The 25,178-nt window shown below is 38.6% G+C and overlaps 1 protein-coding gene across 5 annotated transcripts in view; it reads right to left on the bottom strand.

The window, feature by feature from the left end:
* The window catches only part of LOC110835786 (uncharacterized), a 768,515-nt gene that overhangs the window by 218,679 nt on the left and 524,658 nt on the right, over positions 1-25,178 (bottom strand). For 4 of the 5 annotated variants that reach the window (XM_087358219.1, XM_087358223.1, XM_087358220.1 and 1 more), the window contains one exon: positions 2,324-2,352. The gene's annotated coding sequence lies outside the window, so the exon portion shown is untranslated. Of the gene's footprint in view, positions 1-2,323; positions 2,353-11,550; positions 11,647-25,178 lie in introns of those variants that run through there. The other variant, XM_087358222.1, reaches the window with a different exon arrangement.

Genomic DNA, 25,178 nt, shown 5'->3' with positions numbered 1-25,178 from the left:
AACAGGCTTTAACCCATTTTTATGTGATCGGCTTGTCTTATAAAATATTCTTTCAATTTTTCTGAAAAGCGCCAGAGAAATGCGCAGTTCTGGCAAATGTTTACTAACGCGCATGTCTGCAGTTAGAGACAGACAAACACAGTGGTTTGTGTACGCATTCGCGCAGTTAATTAACTGTGTTTTAAGGTGAAAATTAATCCAAGTATTTATTAAAGTGTCAGGTGTTGTGCATTATCGGTATTACTACATTTTACAGGGGAAAAGTGTAAAAAAAACACGCTTGTTCCATGAGCGATTCATTCTGTAAATTCGACATCGGCCCTATGAAACAGACACCCTAGATACAAGGCGACCACGCTAAAACTGAATTTACGCTCAGACTATGAGACAGGGGAAGAAAAAGTATAATCTAGACGTCAGTGGGTTGCATATTAATACACAAATTCTAATTTTGTATTCACTTCTGCATGCAAAAAAGTTGTTTCAAATGTTCTCCAGAAAAATCAGAATCCCCTTCGACGGGCTACACCCAGCCTTCAGCACGTCTTTGACTACCCTCGCTTTGTGCATAACATTTTAATAAACAGAGGAATGATTTTGACACAAAACGTATCCAGTAAAAGACGGATATGTTTACAGGGGCCTTTGTACGCGTCACAGAAGTAAAAGCAGGAAGTCTGAACAATTTACAGCAGCACCATCTAACACAATAACACAATCAATGTTACTATGTAATTTCATATGTTCGTACGAAGACACAATTATTACCGTGGATGGGGGAAATGGTTCTGAAATACGAAACTGCATAATGTAAGTGCATCAATGTGACTAGAGGTGCTCTTCATATTCTACTGAGAGGTAGCAGAAGCATTAGCTGTTCAGTTCTGAATAAATGGATTTTGTAACATCTTGCGTCTAAATAATCTCAATCACGAAAACATATTTTGTGAGTAAAGCTACGAGCTAGGGATGACAGATCATATCTGACAATCCAGGATGTTCGAAAAACTGACATTCAGATGGTCAAGAAACCTTCTAATTTTATTGAACCGGAAGATTAATTAATTTCCCTGAAGACAAAGGTGATACATTTCTCCGAAACGTTGGCAACCACCTACAAGACTAAGTTGCCACATTTCATAAAAAACACAACCCTCACTACTACTGGCATTCTTCATGTCCTACCTACCCTTATTTAACCACTTTAACAATATCAGGATAAATAAAAATTATTAACTTCCTCATCACGCAACTTTCGCAAAGTTTCTAAAATCCAAATATTTTCCTTGGCGTTTTTATTCCCGTAGATCCTGAACCTACTATCTTCTTTCCTTAGACTAAGAGACCAAGCTTCTCATCCATAAATAACTTCCAGGCTCTTATCAATCGATACACAAAGAGCCCAGGCCCAAACGCGGTCATGTCATCATAATCTTAAAATTATGAGTTTAAAGGATACTGAAAGAGGCATACAAAGAAAACCTAAATCCTTCGAACAAAAAGGTTAAAATTCATTAAGTCGCATGATACTGTAGTTTAAATATATAAAATAAAATATCTCACGAATCTTCATGAACTTGTCACCCCTCAATCCACACCCTGAGGACCTATTCCCTTTTACGTTCCAATTATAAAAAAGACAGTAATACATAGACGTCTAACGATGAATGTTGTGTAAAACGAAATTTTAGATAACGACATGAAGCAGACGAAGTACGGATTTGGCCTGTCATTTAAAGGACGGCTTATTGTCAGCAGCTCACGTTTTGTAGGCCTTGAAATCTGGACAATATATTTTAGTGCTGACATTATTTCCAACAATTAAACTATGCTTGATTTATATGACACATATCTTAATATTCATACAACTTCAGAGGCCATTGTCGTGTAATAACGAAATTGTTAGACCTGTCCTTATTTCGAATGTGATAATTTATATATCATTACCAAAATTTATTTTTATGTCGATGTCATAAAACAGAACTTTGTTTTATTATACACTCTGCGCAACGTCATATATTTAACGCACCACTTCCTACTTCCCAATATTGCAAAGTTACGAAGACGTAAAAAAGAAAAGCAATAATGTACTTGCATAAATGTAAATCCTAAAACCAGAAGCATCCTACACAATGTTCTGCTTTTAGCTAACAATGGCCGCACAAGATGCCTACAGATACATAAAATATATAATATATAACATGGGGAGTAAAGAGGACAGATTTCACCGCTCCACTCTGTAGGTCTATCCCATAAGAGGACATTTGCATAAAGTAAACAATAAAAATGGACGACACAAATGAATAAAATATTCCTTACTCACCAATGGAATGAGAAGTATGACATCCACACCTAGAAGGAAAAGAGAACAGATATAAAAATTAGAATTAATATTTCTCCAAACCTGCAGTTAATGATAACAAAATGAATTTACTTGAGTGCTGACCATTCTTCAATTCCGTAATAAAACAGAAACTCCAGAATAATCAAAAACATTCTTCTAAAATATTTGCACTAGACACCAACGTTAACGGTATTACAAAGTTTATTCATATTGTGACAAGTGAAAATATATATCAAGTGTATTGCAATGTTCATATTACAAGCTAACTATCTAACTAAATGTCTTACGGAACCCGAAGGTTCATCACCGAATTAACCAAAGCCCTTCACTGGGCCAACAAAATCCAATCTCCTTCAACTCCTATCTCCCATAGATCCCGCCTGACATTATCCTCCCATCTACGTCTAGGTCTCCCCAACGGTCTCTTACCATCAGGCTTCCTAACCAATATCCGGTGCACACCTCTTGTCCCATCCATGCGCGCTACATGCCCCGCCCATCTCATTCTTCTAAACTTAATGACCCTGACAACACTGGGAGAGGAGTATAAATTTTTAAGTTCGTCATTATGTAGTTTTCTCCAGAACCCATCGTCTTCTTTCCTAGGCTCAAATATCCTCCTCAACACCCTATTCTCAAACACCTGCAATCTGTGTTCCTCCCTCTCAGTGAGAGACCATGTTTCGCACCCATACAAAACAACAGGCAAAATTATTGTTTTGTATGTTTTAATCTTCAGGTTCTTAGAAATGAAACGGGAAGACAAAATATATTGAACTGAAAAGCAGCAAACATTTCCGGAATTTAGTCTCCTCCTAAATTTCTCACGAATATAATTTTGATTTGTTATTGTTGTTCCCAAATATTTGAACTCTGTCACACTTTCAAGGGACGTATTACCTACCCTAAGTTAATTTTGACCGCCTATCTTCTGCTGACGAGATACTAACACGTACTTAGTTGTTTTCTGAATTTACTTCTAGCCCCACGTGTCTACTAGCCTCTAGTAAGACTTCTGTCTTCCTCTTTATTGCATTTATATCGTCACACATTAAATTAACATTAGCAGCATATGCCACAAGGGATTAGTCAACATCAAATTTTCACTGAGTAGCTCTGTAAGTGCAAAGGTAAGCAAGTTCTGGGACCATAAATACAAGACTTTAACGACTACAGCCTTCGTAATCCTCAACAATTCACTCCATCAAAGCTTCAGGTGTAGCAATAGAGTGCGTCGTTTAACTACAAAAACAAAAAGAACTTCGGCAGCAAAGAAGCTTCCCTAATCCCAGAGAAGCAGAGGAATATTTGAATACAAGAACAGTTCCTCTACGGACCATCTTCTGTAATATATTCAGCTATTTCCCGCCCACTCCTGGCGTCTGTTCGCACACCACGCAGCTTTCTCTGGCCCGCCATAGAATTTATGTGGCATAATGCATGCCCTGAGATTAAAATCATCCATAAGAAACCAAATCTCCGTTTACCTAGAGCGTAACAAGAGTTCCCTATACCATCCACACTTTAGGCCATTTCTCTCTTCAGTGGCTGCTCTGGTGCACTGATTTTAAAACAGTCTTCATCGTTCGAAGCTGAAGCTCATTTAATAGCATCTAAAAAGTCAGTTCGAACCTTAAATAAAATATAACACTTCACTATTACAACTGGTTACAACTGTTTCGAGAAATAGATCCTGTACACAATGAGAACATACGGACACCATAAATACAAAATGAATTTTTATTGATAGTCCCAAGTAACTGTTTTGCATTCAGCGAACGGAGAGACTCTCATAAGAAAAAGTAACTCAAAAAAAGTTGTCCATTACATTAATGTGCATCATTTTCAAATGAGTGACTTCCGAAAATGTCATTTGATTCGAAGTCAGATTTATAACTATGACGCATTTTGGAAAAAAATTAATTGCGGCTCGTCATTGCAAACTATCTGCATGGTCCATGACTTAAGGAAGATTAGTTTTCTGAAGTGACAACAGAAATATTATTATTATTCCATATATTCATCATTTTGCAGGGTACTTACTCCTATGTACCTGAGACAAACCTTGCCCCTGAGGTACATAGTTGATCAGCTATTTCCGAAATACATTTTGTTTTTAATATGTTATTATATTATTAAATAAATGAATTTAATTATACCATATAAAGCTTTCGTTTTCCACTGTAGAGTTTCCCCAGAATATTTTATTTTCTTCCTTCAGGAAAGCAGTGAATAATAGCACGAAATCCAAGTCCAAAAGGAGTAACGCGTTCACGCGGAGCTGCGAGGTTCTGTGTCTTGGAGTAAGAACTACAGAAAACGATTTCTGGTCTCTTTACATGTTCTTCCGCCCTTTTTTCATGATACATTAACAAGAAAAGATCTTTCATAGAACTGGCAAAGTTAAGCCAGCTTAACCCGAGGGCTCGACGCCGCCACGCAACTATAGAGGATGACGACAGAGCAGCAGCAGACTGGAGCAATTTTTTCGTCACCCCTTCTCCTACCCCCCAAAAGGTCTATTGGAAATGAGACGTGTTCTCCTCATAAAGCTACAGGGACTATGCACGCAGTGTCTAGCACTGTGATAATAACAATGCAATGAAAACATTTCCTTTGATTTTTAAACAAATGCATTCATCAAATCTAAAACTTCTTGACGATGGTGAAGAGTCAATTGAATAAAAATTTTCTTGGATATTATCCATCGTCTAGTAAATATAAAACGTAAAACGACGTTTCGGAGATGTGACTCTATCTCCGTCTTCAGGTTCCTACACAGTTGGGCCCACTAGATAGAGCTAATCCCTATCTCCGGAGATACATGAAAATATGGAAATTTATATTCCCATCACATTCGATGTTTGTAACCCGTCACTGATCCAGCTTCATTAAATAACCTAAAAATAAACCATAAAATAATAATTAATCATGTCAACGAAGGAGAGACTCAGATATTTCAGGAGTGGGAATGAAAATTCCAGACTATTTAATTAGGTGTTTTCCAGTTTTCCAGCGCTGCGACCAAGTGTGTTTAGTAAGCGCTCGGATATGAATTAGGGACATGCTGATTGCAGCCGTTCGTTGTTTCATTTCTCATTTTCCTCGTTGATTCAGAACATAGGGGCGGGTGGAGGGAGGCAAACCATGTTACAGATTTGCTGCATGATACCCCTACACTCTGTAATGTGTTCATTAATGTCCCTGGAAGGGACAGGCATTAATGGCTCTATGTAAAGTTCATACATGGTATTCAGTTTTTTATATATAGACCTACAGGACGTTTCGAAAGATTTAACAATATAAAAGCGTATTACTCTTTACATTTTGGCGATTAATAATGTTTAGAGTTAATTATTAAGTGAAGACCAAATGTTACGGCTAAATAGTTCGGCCATCACACCTGCTTCGCCTAATGTTTATTAACTCCCGTGTTCGATTCTTGATCCTGATACAAAATATCTTCACAGGTTTTTCGTTATTTCCTTCGGACTCCCCGATGATATGCTGGAAAAGTACGATCATTTTCACATCCTTTCCAATTCGTAATATATAATGATCCTCCCATTTGACTACATATAAAATATACACGTCAGAAGAAGTCTCTAAATAACGCAATAAACTTCACAAAGCAAAGACTGAGGCTTATTTTTTACACAGGTTAATTGTACTTCTATACTTGTGTTCACTGGGCCGATTATAATTCAATCTGGGTGTATTATAAGCTCAGTTCAATTTTTTTGGAAGACTGGACTTCATTGCCAACTCCATATAATGCTTACAGAAATGCGTCTTTAACTGTAAGGCAAAAGTTTATACACAGTGTAATGGTAGGATGATTATTACGATTTTGAAAATTCGTGGAAGTTTTCGGTGGTTGTGTACTTTAAGGGTATAGTCAGGAGGGACTGAAGACAACCACAAAATACCTGAGTCATGACGTCGAGCTTCCGGATAAAGATTTGAACCCGGGATTTTTTAAATATAAAACAATAATATTGTTACGAAAGGAGCGTGGTCTGGAGATAATTGTAAAATGGGCGGGGCATTTGGTAACCATCCTCCTAAATATTCCATTTTGACTCGTTTCTGAATTATTTCCAGCTAACCTGGCAATCTTTCCATGCTAACATGTCTTGAAGAGCAGTTTTATATGAGATTTACAACGATATCCGAGCGCCTTAACGTACGGTTATTGGTTTATGGATGGACATGCATCTTATTTATCAACGTAAAATACTGCGTATTCGATTTCAGAGACGTTGCCAGGATATAGCGCTCTTAAGTCCAGACATTCATAATAAAATGGCATTGCACAATATTCGTGCGCCGCGCGGCTACATTTATTTATACGAGGACTGGCAGCTTGATAAATGGTGAAAGCAACGGAAATGTTCTGTCGCAAGGAAAAGCTTCCAGTTTCCGAAGGGAAATGAAGTTTTAAACATAAATTCAACTTTTAAGCATCTCGTGGCGATTGCTTCATGGCAGCAACACCAGCCTTTAGTAATGCAGTTGTGTATTTAAAAATACTGAATTGCATTTACTGTTCTAACTGCTGCAGTCTTTTGTCATCACGCGTCAAACAGACATTATGATTCATAATAAAGTACTAAATACCGCATGCAAAATTCTAAATCATAATTATTAATATTCAAATATTTTCTAATGGTTAACGACGCCAGTGCATTATTCATGAACTCCCAGACGTCATCCTGATGTAGACATATTTGGGATGACGAAATTAACCATACGACATGAAACATTTTAAGAGTTCTCACATTAAAATAGTTCATCAAAGAAATCATAGAGGAAAAAAACTACGAAATTAATAAAAGCTGTCACAGCTAGCTTATAGAACTGGAAGTTACATTTATTTCTGTAGGCCTGTATTAAACAAATATTAAAATCTATCTTCCTTCTGGAGGTGAAACTCTACGTTTCTGTTTATACAGCGTTGAAAGTATATTTTCGCGGTCTTTGTATCTCCATTATCAATCCAATAACGCTCAGAACAGAGCCAATTAACTTACTACGTACCACTAAACACGTGAAGCGTAACAAATTATATCTTTACTAAACATGGGCCTCAATTTCACAGTATTCACAGAGATGTGGTACCGGAGTAGGATTTAAAGTATATTCAGCCACAACGGGCTATCTAACGCTTCTATGTCTAATGTCTGTAGTAAATACATGGTCCTTAACAAACACTTGCTTTGAAAATTTGCGAAACTACATAAACGAATTATTTTTATAATTATGCTAAGAACTTTTAAATACTCTTTAGATCACTGTGAAAAAAGCTAATTTACAGAGAACCAACGCATGTGGTAATTACAAACAAAATAAAATTATATCGTAATAATAAATTATAAAACTGAAGTGATGTTTAAACCTCAAAAATGAAACTGCGCAGTACATATTGGGACCTAAATATAGTTAATGAGGTTGCTAAAGGGTTAGAAAATAAATAGGAGAATTGCAAATTCTGTGTTGCCTCGTTCTGTTAAAACCAGTGGTGGCTGAGATATGGCACTTAATCAAATTCGTTCCTTTTCAACCAAAACTGTACGTACGAAACTTGTTCGTATTTCATTCCCCTTCAATTTACACGAACGGAGGGACTTACATCGCTTTACGAGAGAGAGAAATCGTCTCCTTTTAAGTACCACATCTCTCGTTCCCACAGCAGACAGCAATTCCTCTGAACCGAGATTGCCATCAGGTGCAAGAAAATCTAAGATGTGCCTCCCTTCTGCTCACTCGGAATATTGTGTGAGTGGGTGGAGGGGGCGGAGAGAGATAGAACTCGAAGTTCTAATCTTGGAATGTATACGAATGCTTACAACCCAATTACACGGTATAATGAAGACATGAGTTCAGTACAAGATACAACAAAGCGCTAGTTTTCGGTCCGGACCTGGAGTCAAATGTGTTTGTTGTTTGTGCCGAGCAGAGTCAGGAAACCGGTTAATGAAGGCACTTAATTAGTCCACGAAAGAGATGGCACAAAGATTAGTCCTGGAGGTCGGAGATGTTTTGCCAGCGGGATGAGACAGTCAGCCCCACATTGTTACATCAACTCATCCGTTCACTTCTACGTGCACCGAGAATTAAAAGGCTTCAATTCTTAACCCACCTCTCCCTAATGTTCGCAATAGTTGATCATTATACACTCTGAGCCCTTCGTGAAATGAAATGAGAAATCTATGATCTTCACATCTGACCACTAACACATTACGATGATGTGTTAGTATGTCAGTTAAGTAGACAGGACGAGAACTCTTTTCTGACTTGACGTATCTGTTCTAAATGTAGTTTCTATGCCAGAATTCAGATTACTGGATACTGGGCATCTATAAATACAAAACTAATGCCAGAAATTCTTCCTTCCCTCATTTCAAACTTAATACAAACTGTACATGACTATGTGAATTACAGCAGGAGTCTACAAACATATGAACTCTGTATGTCAATTACCGCCTTGTTCTTAAAACAAATTATATTAATGTATCCTCCCAAACGATTGTATTAAACAGGCAATAAGCAACGTAAAGGAACAAAGACACAAATGCGTCCTTATGAACAACGTAACGTTGAAAATACGCAGGTCTGTACACACAGTGAAATCACGACATATTGTTTGATGGATCTGGCACAGCTATATACAACGAAACCTCGGAATTAGTACCAGCAGGGCTTCGTAATTGGTAATTAGTAATAAATGACAGAAGCACGGTAAAAAGTAAAGTAAAGTTTGTCCCACTATACGCCATGTAGGCGTTTGGGGTGAGTGGAGATATAGCTCCTCTCTTCCTTGACCTCGGCACTAGATGGGGGTGAGTGGTTAGCATCACGCCCCGGCCGGCTTTACCCCCGGGAAAGGACCCCGGTACCCATTGTAGAGGAGGCTGGGTGGGCCCCAGAGCCAGTCTGGACGCAGAGGCTAGAGGTCGTCCAACCCGTAGCTAGTCACTATACTGACTGAGCTATAGTTTGGATTAATATAAAAATAAACAGTAAAAGGAGTCTACAACTACCCGGTCAGTGGTATAATGTCACTGTGTGGAAAACATTCCTTTACCGAAGCTAGGAACTCCTGGCCCCTTAAAGAATTAAATTCAATATGAAAAAAATCGATTGTTCGTCTTCAAAGAAACCGTACATTATGTTACTATTCACGAAAGCTTTCGTGATCAGTATGTATACATTAGAAGATTAGACGCATTCTCTGAGTGGAATGGATGATGAAAAGTGGTTGAAAAAACGCTAGTAAAATACACAGAAGGGAAGAAAACACTGAAAAACGACATCACAAATCACTTAGGTAATTTTAATTTGTGAATGGATTACAATTCCAACATATAAATAAAATTAATGACCTATTTTCCCAGGAATAAATCCGAATTACTTGCACTACACAGACACTAAAACATGTGTACTGATTTATTATTTTCGAGAAGTCATCTGTGAATTCGATAGTTGCCACACCAATCATGACCCTACTCAATGCTGCTTCACGATCGATTCTTCGGTAATTTAACGATGCTGTTTCAATCGCAGAGCTGATAAAGTGCCGAAAGAAATCAGAAGTGCTCGTTGTGAAACTACTCTATGCTTTTTCTCTGAACATATAAAACACGTCACTTTCCAGAATTTTCGCAATGTATTAATACAAAATCCGTCTTCTATTTACATTGTCAATGGAGCTGAAGTCAGGCGAAATCGGGCGACCTAATGATACCAGAGGGATAGGAGATTAATCATAATAACACTGTTAGATCTGCCTCGGCTTGAACGACCGTACAGCGCGATCCCATTCCTGTAGCTATCATTAACTCCATTTGTCAAGTACTGGTAAATTCAATACCACTTTAATCGCTTCCGCACCATTTTATCTATTCGTCACGAGTGTTCTGTAAATTGAGTATCGCTGTTTGTTGTGTGTAATGTCAGTGCTTATCTGTGGGTTCAAAGTCATGTAATAGAGACTCTGGCCACATCAGTTTAATTAATGGCAAATACCGAATTGCATTACACTACAACCTGCAGTGATAACCGTCTACCGTGACAAGCAACTAGACTAGTGTACAAAGCTCTTCCCAAATAAAGGCTTCCGGCAGTGATATTTACCAAAATTACGAGATAGTTTCAGCAAAGAATAAAGAACTTACATCAAATCTATGCATGTAGGAGCTAAATCTTATCACTTTTTGGAGAATGGAGTTTGTAGTTTTATCTCAAAGAAAATTTGCCAGTTTGTGCAATTACCGATTTTTCCAGTTTAATATCCCCCGCAAATATAAATTGATTTTATCTACTTTAAATTTTAGAACACTTTATTCCAGACGACGACATCTCGATGCGCTATTTCTTGTTAATGTCTTTAAGGGCAAAATAAATTGTCATTCCATTATGGACGCTGTTGGTTTACGTGTGCCGGCGAGGCAAATAAGAGAATTTTCTACTTTTAATGTTAGCAGTGCACTAAGACACAGTCCTTCAGCCAGGTGCGTCATCGCTGCAAATGACTTATGTAAATCTTTGGACGTATTTAGCATAAACATTGTCTCCCTTGAGGGCACGTTCTCAATAAGGAAAATGATCTAGATAGGTTGTCTTGATAGATGATCTAGCTTCGTTATCTGTTTTTTTTATATTTATTTAACGTTTTACAATTATATTAGTGTTCCCCAGGTGGATTATTTGTTTTTATTTATGTTTCTTCATTTATTTTGCTCTGTGTTAATATTGTTTCTATTTTGGGTTTGCCTGTACTTGGCAGTTATATTTAATACTGTACATGAATAAGTTTAGTTAATCCGTTTGTTTACTATTATCCATTATTATTTCATTATTATTGTATGTATTATCAGTGTTTGCCTGTTATTGGCTTCTTGCTGTTGGCTAACACGTAAATAAATTAATTGAATTGAATTGAATTGTTATGTATTATTATTTACGTGGGTTACAATCAAATTAGATGTTCTGTCATTACAAGATCATGGACAAATTGATGTAAGAAAATATTATTTTACACGAAAATTTAATTCTAATTTTCATCGCATTTATTAGTGTGATCGCAGTATAGTCTACATGTGCATATGCAACAACCAGATAAATATACTAAACCAAGCAACATCTGAAGTGAGACATGCAACACTGAATGGACTGAAATTAAGCAAATGCAAAGTAGGATTTACCTTTAACTGCAGAAACTTGGTTTCTCAGGGCATTTGTCTATTTCTCAGGTTGTATATAGCACTGGTTGAAATATTGTAGTATGTTTCTTGATGACAGTAATGACGACACTGTGGAACAGTGAACGTGGCCTGTACTTTGGCATTCTCCCGGCACTTGTTTTGATACGCTGAAGCAATGCATGGAACCTGTCCCATGACGAGATTAAAAGTAGACGGTTTCAGAATGAGGAACTTTGAAAAATAGAAGAAAAAAGTAAACTAGTGACTAATGTAGTAATTGACGCCGATGATGATAATACATTTTATAGGCTTGTTAATTATTCTCAATGAAAGAAAACTATTATCACGTGATCTTGGTGTAGCAATTTTTTTACAGAAGACACCAGCTGGTCAGGATGTTAATAACTTGAGGCTAATGTCTATAAATTATGTTAGCTCCTGTGTTGCATAATGCAATTATAGTAACATGTTCTGACTGCCATGACCTCGGCTGGAAGCCTTGGCCCTCAGTTATGCGAAATTCTTGTTCTACTACTTCAGTCATGTTTTGGATACCATGTATATACATACGTAGATTTGTCCAGAGGGAAAGACTCTTCTCTTATGCGGGTCAACATTTCCGATGTGGTGCCGTAACTCTCTTGGAAGGCAAATCCGTATTTCGGTGCTTAAATTGCAGAACATAATGAAGGCGGTAGACTCATGTATGTCAAGATTAAAACTTTGAGAGGACTCTTGCTGACTACCGACTTAGATAAAAAAAATTCCAGTGACTTAATTTGAATACAAGAGTGACTAACAAAGGAAATTCCAAACTCTGTTCATGAATAACGATGCTTTCGGTATGACAGCTTTTGCGGAAAGGAATGGTTGTGTTTGTAGTGTAATACCACCTAAATCTGCGTGGCTCTGACCGAGAGGGACCCTTGCTAAACTTGCAGGAAGCACGGCGAATGTTTATAGACATGTTTACATGTCCTCCAGATATGTGTGTGTGTGTGGCAAAGTACCAACCCTAGTACTGAAGGATATAGTGACCAGCGAAGCGAAGGATTGGATTCCGATGGTATCACGGATCGTCAAAACGACAGAAAATGGCAAAAGCGCAAACAAAACTCAGTCGCAAAGAAAAATAAGAAAATAGATCAAACGCTTTTTTTTTCTTTCTTGGAAAAGAAAACGCGTTTCTTATACATTTCATATGTTGGGGTGGAAAGCGACATAAAGAAGGAGTTTTCTTACTTAAAGTCGGGCTCCGGTATTACAAGTTTCTATCCAACAAGCAGTGGCCTTTTTATGGTTTGTATTCTAGTAAAATAAATTATTTCGTAACTAATCTAAAATTATGTGTCGAACGTAATTCCATTAATGTCACTTCATAACTTCAGTTCGCATGAACAGTCATCAAGCAAACAGCAAACACGCAGGAGGAAGATGTTAAACTATTTTTACTTTCTGAAGATGGCTGTCTTCTGAGTTATTGCGCCGAGTAGTGTGGTGTAAGTTTACCGATCAACGTCTTGATGAAGAAGGCAGGAAGTACCTCTGAAACGTCGGTAAGCTTGTATCTTACTAGACGGCGCAACAGTCCAGAAGAGCCATCTTTGTACTCGCCGAAGTGGGTGCCTGAAATCTCACCATTTTTTCTTACTGTCGCCATAATTTTACTTACTTCTCGCTGAATGCTCATCAGTGTACAGAATTACCTAATCCACATTACTGGTGGGTAAAATGAAACCTACGAGCGACAAATTAAAAAAATAAATGACAAAGTAAAGCAAGCTAATGATACGTTATTAATTAACATTAGAATAATAATTGCTGATGTATTTGAACGTGACAGTCCGTTTGTTATTTAGTGATCATTCACTCTAATATGTATCATACGATAATATGCAGGCTACATTAAATTGTTCTTTAAAAGGGTTGGTTTTTTTTACAAAACGTCTCCTTATTTAACCAAAAATTCGCAAAAATCTACCTAAAAAGAATATGTACTATTACACGCGGCATAAAACCGTGATGTTCAATCCGTTTCAGAACCGTGTTCCGTTCCTAATACCTAATTTAATACAAATCCGCTCAAACAGACTTCCGTAAACTTGCTTTCGTGTGAATGTAAGGCAAGTAAATGAACAGGGGGGCTACTAAGACGCTCATGTACAGTTTATAACACGAGTGGAGTACTTAAGGACTTTAAATGGCAAATATCATTCATCTGAGAGTTGATGTAAGATTTTGGATTTTGGTCTCCTGACACGTGACGCCTAGCAGTCTTGTTAAGGAAGACAACAAGTGGCCAGCACTATTCAATTTTTAGACGATAACGCTGGTGGCTAAGGCTAAATATACTTGTAATTATATTATTAGCACATGTTTATACCTTATGAGTGTGTACTAAACATTACAGAAAACAAACCAATCCTTTAACTTAATCAGTTGAACGGAACGTATCATGTGCCTACAAATCCTCAATGCCAACTAGACGTTGGCCTTAATTAACTGCAGGTAAATACGTTCATCACGTGGTAGAGTAAGGAAAAACACCGGCAGCAGTGCGAATGTTGAAATTACACAAACTTGGTATCAAAATGGCGAGGACGTAACTTCTCCATTACTCACAGCCTTCATATTTTAATCTCCCTACCTCACATCTGCCTGATAATTCCGGAAGTCCACACAATGTTGTTTAACTCGGTGCTTATACCTCTCCAGCACGCTTGCTGCAAACAATACGTGATGAAAAGGAACAGTTATATCGACTGTATGCTGGCTTTCGATCAAGGATTAGCTACAGAACTTCTCTGCAGTATTAGTCATCAGTATGCAATATACACCGACTGGCTGTATCAGTCAACGAGTTTCAAGGGTGTGCACGAAACTATTCTCGAAAGGTTTATCTGTGAATCAGCTGCAGGGTCTATGAGAAGACATGAACTGGAAAATATGACGTAGGAAGTAATCATGGCCAATATCAAGATACCATCTCTACATCTGCTTGGATTGACATAAAAATACATTCCGCGTCCAAGAACATGCAGTAAACAAATCTTGCCAGATAAAAACTAATTAGAATGTCAATTTTAAAGGGTTCTGACGATGGTGTATTTCACTCGGTATAACAATATTCTTGAACCTTCTCCATCATCTAGTATTCAAAAGAATATAACGTTTCTTAAACTGGATCTGTTTCCATTCTCAGGTGAAAAGTTTAGTCACTGGGCTAAGGTTAGCTCTTTCTAAACGACCCAAATGAGCAGATCTCCTTCCCTTTTTACCTGAGGGCGGAAACAGATCCAATTTCCGAAAAGTTTGTGTTCTATTTAATACTAGACGATGGAAAAAGTCCAATCCCGAATACTTGGAATGTACGTAGAACTACAATGACAATATCTAAATCAAGACAAATAATATGAAAATTCGAAGTTTTTCACGAAAGAAAAAGTCCATACCGAAATGTTTCATTGCAAGTGATAAAATAATTTTCAACAGCTGGCAAAGGCAACGGGTTTTTTTTTTTTTTTTGGGGGGGGGGGGGGGGGGTTGACCATCTTCAAAGCGAATTGGGCAGAAAACGCCCCAGAGCCGGCAGGCCTGACCACCAAGACATTATTGTTACCCACGAATGCGACAAACCTCTTCGCGAGAATGGAGAACTCTGGTCGAGCCGATTAGATACAGAGTCCAGCAGGGAGCTCTTGTGAACATGGAAATAAACATTCAGATTCCTTAAAATTCAGTACATTTCCTGAGCAGCTGAGCGGCTTTTAGATTATCAGTACGGACTGTGCTCCTTGCAGTTGGTGTTATTATTATAATGGAGCTACCGTTACTACGACAAAGTTACTGGCCCCGTTAATAATTTGTATTGGTGAAAACTGCATTAATAGCCCATTGGTAATGTCACCTGTAAAAGCGTTTTAAGAAGATCCATAAGGTAGTAAATTTCGACTGAAGATTTCAAGAAAAATGTGTACGGAAAATGTACAGATCGAATCTCAGAATAATAAGGAACTACGGAGTGACACAAATTGAGCCTCATAAAGAAATGAGACCCACGTTCAGAACACACAAAGATTTGACAAATTAGTGGGTGGATGCAGCGTAACGTTTCTGTTTTGGGGACCAGAAGCAGAAAGGAATGAGGGGTGGATCGTCGGAGGGTTGGGGAAGAAAAATCCGATACTGTCAAGTTTCAGTGGAGAGTCACAGCCGCAAAGCTGCTGGCTTGAATCCATGGAGCAATAAATCACCTTTCATGTAAGGGGCAGGGACGTATACTTTTACAGTCGCCATGTCGCTAGCTATCCGGAATCAATACAAGATTAGTGCACCACGAAAACGATAAGAATAACGTACCGGACTCGGAGGACGGTGTAAAAATGCGGGCGCCATGTCTCCTGGAAATATATACAGCATGTCTCAAGAATCCCTCTGGATAAATCATTAATGAAATCAACAAAATGCGATGGGCCGCACAGTTCAAAATTTCGGCGCTTTCCATCTACTGATTTTCAGAATTTATTATTACTGATACCTTTCCCCAGAGGCCAGCAGGTATTTAAGAGAACGTTATTTGAGAGACAAGAATCACCTCTAAACAATGAATTGCGTAAAGCCAATCGCATGCAATCGTTGAGTAATATCGGTCATTTTTCAGGTGTAGCAACCTAATGGCCAGACTTTGGAAGCACGGCCTAATTTAAAGTTATTTGAAGCAAAACAAGTCCTAGCTCCGACCTAACCTCCACTTCATTCCTCGTCTCTGATTGGCCCACTCTCTCAGCCGTTCCTTCACCTATCCTATATAAATCCCTCCACTTTAACGTATCACCACTTCAGCACTGAAAATGGATAAATGCTTTTCTCCGAAACGTGGGCATCTACCAAAGACTCTGTATATAAGTTTCTTATACTCTGTGTAACGCAGTTCTGCAATGGAGTGGGTGAAGACTAGTTGCTGGCGAAGATGTCGCTTTCCCGTCAGGAACAGGGAACAACAGGTTGAACGAAAGCGCCCGTGTGCGTGCCTTGAAATCTCTTGTAGCGTTGTGCTTTTTTATTGCGGCAGAACGGTCAGGTGTGGACCCCGCTTCAGTGGTTGCATACCTTGACGGGCCTGCTGCCTACATTTCAATAAATATACGGTAGGCACTCTTCTGACGTTTCCAGTTCTGTTGTTGTCAGGATATAAATATGGGCTACCTCCCATTTTTGGACAAGACCTTCTCCAGTTATGGCTCTAGTGAACGTCGGACTCTTTACATTTCCTCTGACATGCTTATAAATCCATGTTAAAATATTCTTAAAATTTTGTTTGTTTAAAGTAACACGGAAGACCTACCTACACTGATAGTATCAGAGTGCTACTTGTCACCAGACGGGTCAGTGCACTATTTTCTGTTTATTAATCCCCGAGTGACTTGACCTCTGTTATGTTTTGAATTGTCTTAGATACATTCCAGAGCAAGGTTTTGGTAACGACTCTGAATTGTAAGATTTGAGGTTTTCACGGCGGTGAGTATGAAGATTTCTGTCTTCTGGGTTGTTGCGCTGTGTAGTCTGGTCGATGTTAACCAACGTTTCAGAGGTCATACTGCCTCCGTCATCTGAATTATTTCATCTCAGTGTTGTATTCGTGCGGACTTAATACTTCCACCTTGTTAAAACTAACTGAGGATGTCTTTAACTCGTTCTGCTGGTTCATGTCATGGAAAGAGTAAAATGTGTTTGTCAGCTGCTGAAACCTATTTTTATAATTTAGTAATTTAGTGCCTTTTAAGAGTCGAGAAATATGTATAAGATGTGTGTTATCACAAGGGATATTTCTGGCTGACATCAGGATGTTATTCCTGTGCAATCATTTCCAAAGAGTATGTTTGTGTGTATAAGCGACCAAACATTATATTTCATGAGAACACATCCCATTCAACAGCTGATAGCTACACCTTGGCGCGAGCCGAGAACCGTAACACCGTGATGCATTTTGATGAGATGTAGCTAGCTTTGGATTCTCAGCAGCCAGCAGGGAGCCAAGATCTGTGCAGGTCGCAGCCTACATGAAGCGAGTTCATTAAGGCGGAACGCGAGTCAACATGCATAATGACGACAGCAGATCTCATAACTAAGTACGTCCGTGAGGAAATATTAATAATTTTCTCGTTTAGACAGAATTCGTTCGGGAAAACAATACTGAAAAAACAGGGCGTAGGCGTAGATAGAATTAATGAAAACGTATTTTCGTGAAATATAATGTAAGACTGGAGACTGGACATAAGTAGTGCAGGATACGGGTCCAATTACGGGCTTTTGAGAATTCAGGCGTGAACTTTCGTGTCCGTTCTTTACATAACAAGTAAAAGCTCTTATAGGAAGATAATGCTGAATGTAGTCACTTTAATTCTCATAACACATATTATGATTATTTGGACATTATGATAGGCCTGTGCTGAAATTTGACAAGATCACGGCGATTTCAAATAAACCGCATAAAATTTAAACTCGAACAAAGAATGACAAAACAGCAGTGGTATCTGAAGCTAAGTGACATGATATTTCTAGGGACATTACATGGGCATACAAATTAATAATCAATAAAATTAAGACATTGCGAACATGTAGGGTTTGAGGTTCTCACGGCAGCAAGTATAAAGTTTACTGTCTTCTGGGCTGTTGCACCTTGTAGTTTTGAAGAAGTATACCGACGTTTCAGAGGTACTTGCTCCCTCCATTACTAGGGTGCCTTGATAATGTTGGCTGTAAGTACCTCTGAAACGATGTAATCTTCTACAACACCACACGTTACTACTACCCAGAAGATAGCCATCAACATTACGGAAATGTTAAATACATTTGCGATAAATAGTACATTTACAGAATACAGAAACATTTAGATCTATTTGTACAAAGCTGAGTATCACTATACACAAATGTTAGCATATTAGTCATACGGAAAAATAACACAACGGAAAAAAATATTTTTCAGGTGCATACGTATCACATATATTTTGTCCCTGTCATGAGACATGGTAAGAATAGATTATGATTAAATTCGATAAATTTAGTTTTTTTCAGAAAATAGTGTTTGTGGCGTATTTCTCTCAACTGCACTAGGCAGACTGACATGAATTAAAACGTTGAGACAAAAACTCGTCCTTTCAACTTGGTTCTAGGTCAGTGCTGGTATATTATCATAGAGTGTCATTTTCTAAAGAAAGATTCTGTTTCATGAAGTTAGTTCTATGTAACTCAACGGAAGAGTGTCCTTTTTGAAAAGTTGACAGTCGCTCATGTGGTGAAGAAATTCGCCTTTTACGGGAACAAGATGGTTCATTACCGCTATAACAAGAGCCCACCCCTGGTCACTACCCTGAGTCACATTCCTTTGTTTTATTTTTTAACATCCATCTTAATATTATCTCAGTTTAAAAACGTTAAAAAGGCAACCATACTAATCCTCGTCTACTTCATATTCAGTCTCAAATTTCTTAGACATTGCTACAAAAATGGAATGTGTTGAACACAAAGTAAAATGCAGAACATTAGTATTACCGGACATTTCATGGCACTGGACACGACAAGATTTGCACTGGAGTGTACGTGTTATCCTTTTCCACAACTGCATGCAATGTAGTCCTATAATTTCCAGAATTAAATTATAGGCTATTTGCAAATCACTATACGTTTCACAAAAGGTTTTTTTATAAACTCACCGTGTCTGCGCAGTTCAATGCCAAGAATAATATCAACTGCTATACATCAACTCTTACTTTATACTGGCTATCATAGTCGACTTTACATACTTGGTAATGTTAGCGTCGTTCAACATGTTCCAACGCTACATAAAGTAGAACGCTACGATGCATACAACAGTTTATCCTTCTTGTTTGCTTTCCATAATAATAAATTTAAAACCAACATCTACATCTCTTTCTACATAATTTATCAAGCATAAGGACAGAAAGCACTGCTACACTCAATGGATGGCTTATGAGGAAAGTTGTTCAGCATACGCGAAAACTTCTTTGAGTTACTGAAACAGCAGATGGGGTCACTGTGTCATCAAGGCACCGAGTGTTTTCAGATTAAAAGTTAAAAATCACGCTCTATCAATTATTTTATATTTAACAGTGGAAAAGGGCGTCATTTGAGACCACGTTTTAATTTCAATGCATTTGTCTAAGTGTGGTTTATTTCATTGGGAGGCCCATCTTCCTAGTAAGTTAACTTCTGTTTCAAATGTTTGCATTCTGCCCCTTGAACTGTTACTTAATCATCATTCCATTTCATCTCCGTCTGCGTGTCTTTAAATAACCTACGAACCAACAAACCACTTTCATTCCAGAATCATAGCAGCTGTTAACAAGACGCGACTGCGTGTCGATGGGTGAGTGTCTCTCGTGTATAACCAGCTTTTATATCCCATGACTCAGCGCCAAGGAGTTACATTTGTAAACAGCGCAATTCCGTCTCTACGAATGTAATTATTCAAGTTCACGTTTCATTTCCACAACGTTATTGTAGTTCATAATGTGAACGCGTAGAAGACTTGCACGCTTTATCTTTCCAGCACTGGCAAGGGTGAAGCCTACCGCGCGGAGCTGTTGAGGTGTCTCTCCATTCCAGCCCCTCTGCAAACCTTCCGCGCTCATGACTAAACAGAAGAATGCATTATGCTGGCATATAATCTTACACTTTGTTACACCAAAAGCAACTTTCGTCTTCTTGTCATGAAATGTTTAACAAAATCAAATTTAACACGAAACCGACAACGTATATGAGGTATATTTTATGCAGTGCGTAGATTTTTCATGTGGCGAACCACCTCTTTATTACCGGTACATAAATTGACACACCTCGTTCAGGAAAGGGTTCAATGGGGCGAGGCATTGGGGGTCGGTAGGAATAACTAAACATCTTTTAATTTTCGTTGCATGCTCTGAACCATGGAACTGGTTGGTCAGTTGATTGGATAAACGGTTTGTTAACTGGTTCGATATTGGATTGGTTTCGTTTCTTAATAGACTGTTAAATTTGTTGTAGACATATTAGTTAATTAGTTACTGAATCAATCAGATATTTATTTAGCGGAGACGTTCTTGATGAGCTTTATAAAAATCCCACCAAGAACTACTTTCGATATTCCTTTACAATAGCCTCAACTTCGCATTACAAGTATACAGAACGTCCCTTAAGATGTGTACACACATTCAATAAATTAAATACGTACATTTTAAATAAACCAAACCGTTAGGAAAGTCAGCACTGGCACTTAGTGAATTGGCGGATCCAGTGTAGGTGTTAAAAATCAGATTCGTGGCACAGTCGACAACGGTAAGCAACTGACTCACAAGCGGCCACCAAAGTTTCTGCTGTGTATACACACATTTGGACCACAGTATAATGAACCTTCTCGAAAATCTGAGTAATCGGGGCGTTTGCTGAGCACTGGGTAACAGAACGTCATAAAACAATCTTCAATGAAGGCTAAATTGGCAATCAGGACTCATTGCAATATTTTGAGTCGTCTTATTTGTATGATATCTGTCGATAATCTATTTTGGTCACATCAACATTTATTAAAATTTCCACCTTTGTACGTGTTCCAGTTTGTAAGCCGCGTGTTTGACATGCTGGCTGGCATCCCAGTGTTGACTGAAGTGCTTGCAGACACATCCCAAGCATCATCTGTCTCATACCAGAATCAACATACAATCTCCCTGTACCTTCTGTGACAGACTCGTTATCCTTATTTGTGTTCTGCCTTTTCGTCTTCGATTTACGCTGAACAGTCAACAAACCCCTCACTGCATTTGTGCCCAGAATACTCCTTCATCTTCAAGGTGGATCATGCGCTCTGTTGAGCTAATCGTCTGTCAGATTGTCATCCTAATAACTTTAAAACAAGATGCTGATTTTATTTTATTTTATTTTATTCAGAGGGGATATCATGCCAACATGTTTCTGAAATGCCAATGTTTAAGGGTAATCGCAGAATGTCCGTAAGAACCTTTAACCTGTGACCAACAATACAGACATGTGGGATTTATATGATAACTGATCGTTGAAAAATACAAATAATATAATATATATTTCATAATATACGCAAATAAATACTGTATTATAGTTCTTCCTTGTTTCCGGCTGTGAGCTTTTGTGAATCACAAAATCTGACAAGAAAAATATTTTATTTTAAATAGACGTTTGTTACTAGCAAAAATCCACAGCATCGAGCTTCACTGCGTACGATTTACATACCACGTAAGTGGCCGCCATAGCTTTGTCACATACGCTTCAACTTCCATTGCTCGAATCACTTTAGACAGTACATTTCGGAATTTCCCCCTCTGTCTTTCCAAACTTCAAAATGACCATTCAATTATCACAGAATATAACCTAAAATAAACTGCACATACGTGTGAAGCTGACATAGCTGTAGGTAAGGCGATATTGAGACACCCGGTATAAGGAGTGAGACGTGAGATAACCCTGTGAGTCGCGGCAGAGGGTCACGTCTGGAGGAGGGCGGTGCTACCGGTTGTGGTCATTAGTAATCACGCTGGAAGGTCAAGGCGGACGAGTGAGCGAGCAGTCAGTCAGTCAGTCAGTCATCTGACCAGTCATTACTCATAAATTAGGAATTACCAGGTGCCAATCACAGAAGTATTTTTAGAGTCCCATTTTAACAGTGCGTTTTTAATTAAGTGTACAGATGATAAGCGCTTTATTAAAAAAAAATACAGCTGTACACTGAAAGCACTTCCTAGATTTCGCACTCCCAAGATTGGTGAGAGCAATGAGACATTTTTCATGGGTGTTATAAAACATATACCGGACTTGTTGCTCCATGTTGTTGATCTGAAAATAAAGCCAACTGGAACAGTCTCTCTGACATTTTATAACACCAAATAAGCAAATTATGTAAAATCTGAGGTTTCAGATTCTCACAGCGGTGAATACGCCGATTATAGTATTCTGGATTATGCCGGCGCGTAGCCTTTTAAGCGGTTGGAATCGTTTCGTTGGGGGGAGGGGGGGTATTCAGGCGTCAAAGAAACGCTGATGTACACCTACAAGATTACACAGCTTCGCAAGCAAGAATATTATAATCCACAAATTATGTGCATAATGTGGCACAAATATAAAAACTTTGAAAATAAAACTATACACAGTGCACGGAGTCAGATATTTTTCTTGACACTTCATTAAATATTCAGCACGTGGAAAATAAGTGGGGCATAACGAAATACTCCTTCTTCTGACACACACTGCCCGACGGTTGATACAAGAACACAAAACAAACACAAAAATGATGCTGAAATTCTGACAATACAGCCCACTTTATTAAGTCAGCACACGTGTGCAGATCTTGTTACTCAAAGGAACGAAGCCCAGAATTTAAAGTAAGTTAAGTGTGACGAGTGAGTTGCGAGATGTCGTGAGAGATGAGACTTAATCACTCACTTCTGATCAGTTTGACGTGCACAATTCAGAAATCACGTCAAGCACCTCCTGAAAGGTCACACAGAACCACCCGGACTAAGTATACACTGCACATACAATTTACCGGTACTGGGGATCCAAATGACTGCAGATGACGACTCTGAAGCAAAAACAATGAAAGGCTATGTCGATATGTTAGTGGAATAAGGGAATAACGCGCTCTGTCGTACCGAACGAGAGCACTAATAAACAGTCGTAAGCAACATCAGCTGTTTCCTTTCGTCTACTGCAACTCCGACTTGGCAAAGCAAAGCGAAGTGAAGTGAAGTGAAGTGTGGAATCCTTCCTTTCCGAACCACGTCAACACTCCCTCTATAATTTTCATCGTAATTTTCTAATTTCCAACTCATATGTGCTGCATACGTTTCCATTCTTGTTCTTAGTCTCTCAAAAAGAAAATTAATTTTTATGTACCACTTTATTTACAGTGTATTTAGTGACACAACCAGTAGCTCATACTACAGGCCCGCAGCATCGAACTGATAGTGAACAATGAAAATGAAATAATATACATGGAAGTGGCCGTGGCCTAATTTATGGCACACTCCAGTATTTGCTTGGAGGGAGTGAATATATCTACGAAAACCCTCAGTCACAACAGCAGGGTTTGTTATCTACTGCCTTCCGTGTATTTCACATCAATAAGTGTGTTATTGTTTTTGTTAATATTCGGCTTCATTCATTACGACAGCAAAACAGGTCTTCGGTTATTGCCCATTGATCTGCCAGTGCAGGGCGGGCAATTGCTGTAGCACGCGGGTTTGCTAGGTTCAGCCGAGACACTTCATGAGCTACTCTTCTGAAGATCATTCCTCGAATAAGCCGAGTTCTGGCCTATTGGGCCAAGATTACATCACAACCATGTTCACGTGCAGTAGAGATGACCGATGGAATGCCTGGAGTAAACATAGCAGGAACCATAACGTAAAACCCCCATCCTAGGTGGCTAGTTGCAGAGAGAGGGAGCGGGTGATTGCCCGGCGGACCGGAACGGATATTCGCATGGCCTGAAAGGGCTAGAGACTGCCCTCGACCGGGACGTTCTTGTAATGGCCACCATTGCACGCAGAGATATTGATTACAATAGGCGGTCATTACAGTAATTAACAACGAACTTTATCAGCAGACAGAAATCGACAGGTGTAAGCTATATGAGTATTGAACAATCGTGGCAACGCAAACAGTCGACATGGCAGACCAGAATTTTAATTCATCGTCAATGCCATCGAGTCAGTAACCTTGGCAGTTAAAACAGGATAATTAAACAACGCTGTCAGTCGCAGTAGACATGTTCAGTGTAAGAGGACAGAACAGATGAAATGTGGTACATTTCTTAAAGGAATGAATTCAGATAAAGCACGAAGTAATAAGGATATTGACGAAAGAAGGACTTACCAGAAGTTATAACCCGGATACAACCCAATGTCTTGAAATAAGGAAGACGCAACGACTGTGTTAGACATTCATTTCTACTCAACGCAAAACCGAAATAAGTTTACTTATTGTCTAACGCCTAATAGGTAGGATGTACGTGTTGTTTATAATCTACCCCTGTGGTTCCCAAACAATTGATTTGTCCAAAAATTTCAGAGGATCTTGGCGAAACAAAATAACTTCTCTGCCTGTTGTTTAACAAGTGCAATGCTCAGTTCTCTAGATGCTAAAGACGAGAACAAAGGAGTTTTTACTCAAGTCATATTATTCCATGAGTGTCCTGGCAGTTCTATTCTACTTGCTTAAGTAGCCTATCTTTATTTTTGTTTCGCAATTTTTTGTAATTTTAGTTGGTCCACTGACTCCGCGAATGATGCTTGCGAATAGCCGATGGTCTGGGGAACACAATTAATCAACCTCTGATATAACCTAAGTAAACCAATTATCAAATATCTCCCCAAACGCGACAGACATACCGCAACATTTCTGCCACACAAATGCGAATTGAAATTCTGCTGGAAATATGAAGAAATACACAATGATCGAATAGTCACCCAGCCCGTATTAAAATATTTACTGATTGTTGGAATTTAAGACAATTCCCGTCCTCCTTCAGTGTTCAAACAGTTGAAGTGCAATGATCTGTTTCACAAGAGCAAATAATGTTCATTGTCGAACACCACCTGGCTTCT

The sequence above is a fragment of the Zootermopsis nevadensis genome, unplaced genomic scaffold (assembly GCF_977971745.1).
Source record: "Zootermopsis nevadensis isolate Lab colony 2312 unplaced genomic scaffold, Znev_1.0 Znev_ptg000029l, whole genome shotgun sequence".
Classification (NCBI taxonomy): Eukaryota; Metazoa; Arthropoda; class Insecta; order Blattodea; family Termopsidae; genus Zootermopsis; species Zootermopsis nevadensis.
The sequence above is the reverse complement of the archived record's forward strand: the minus strand, read 5'-3'. Positions and strand labels throughout refer to the sequence as shown.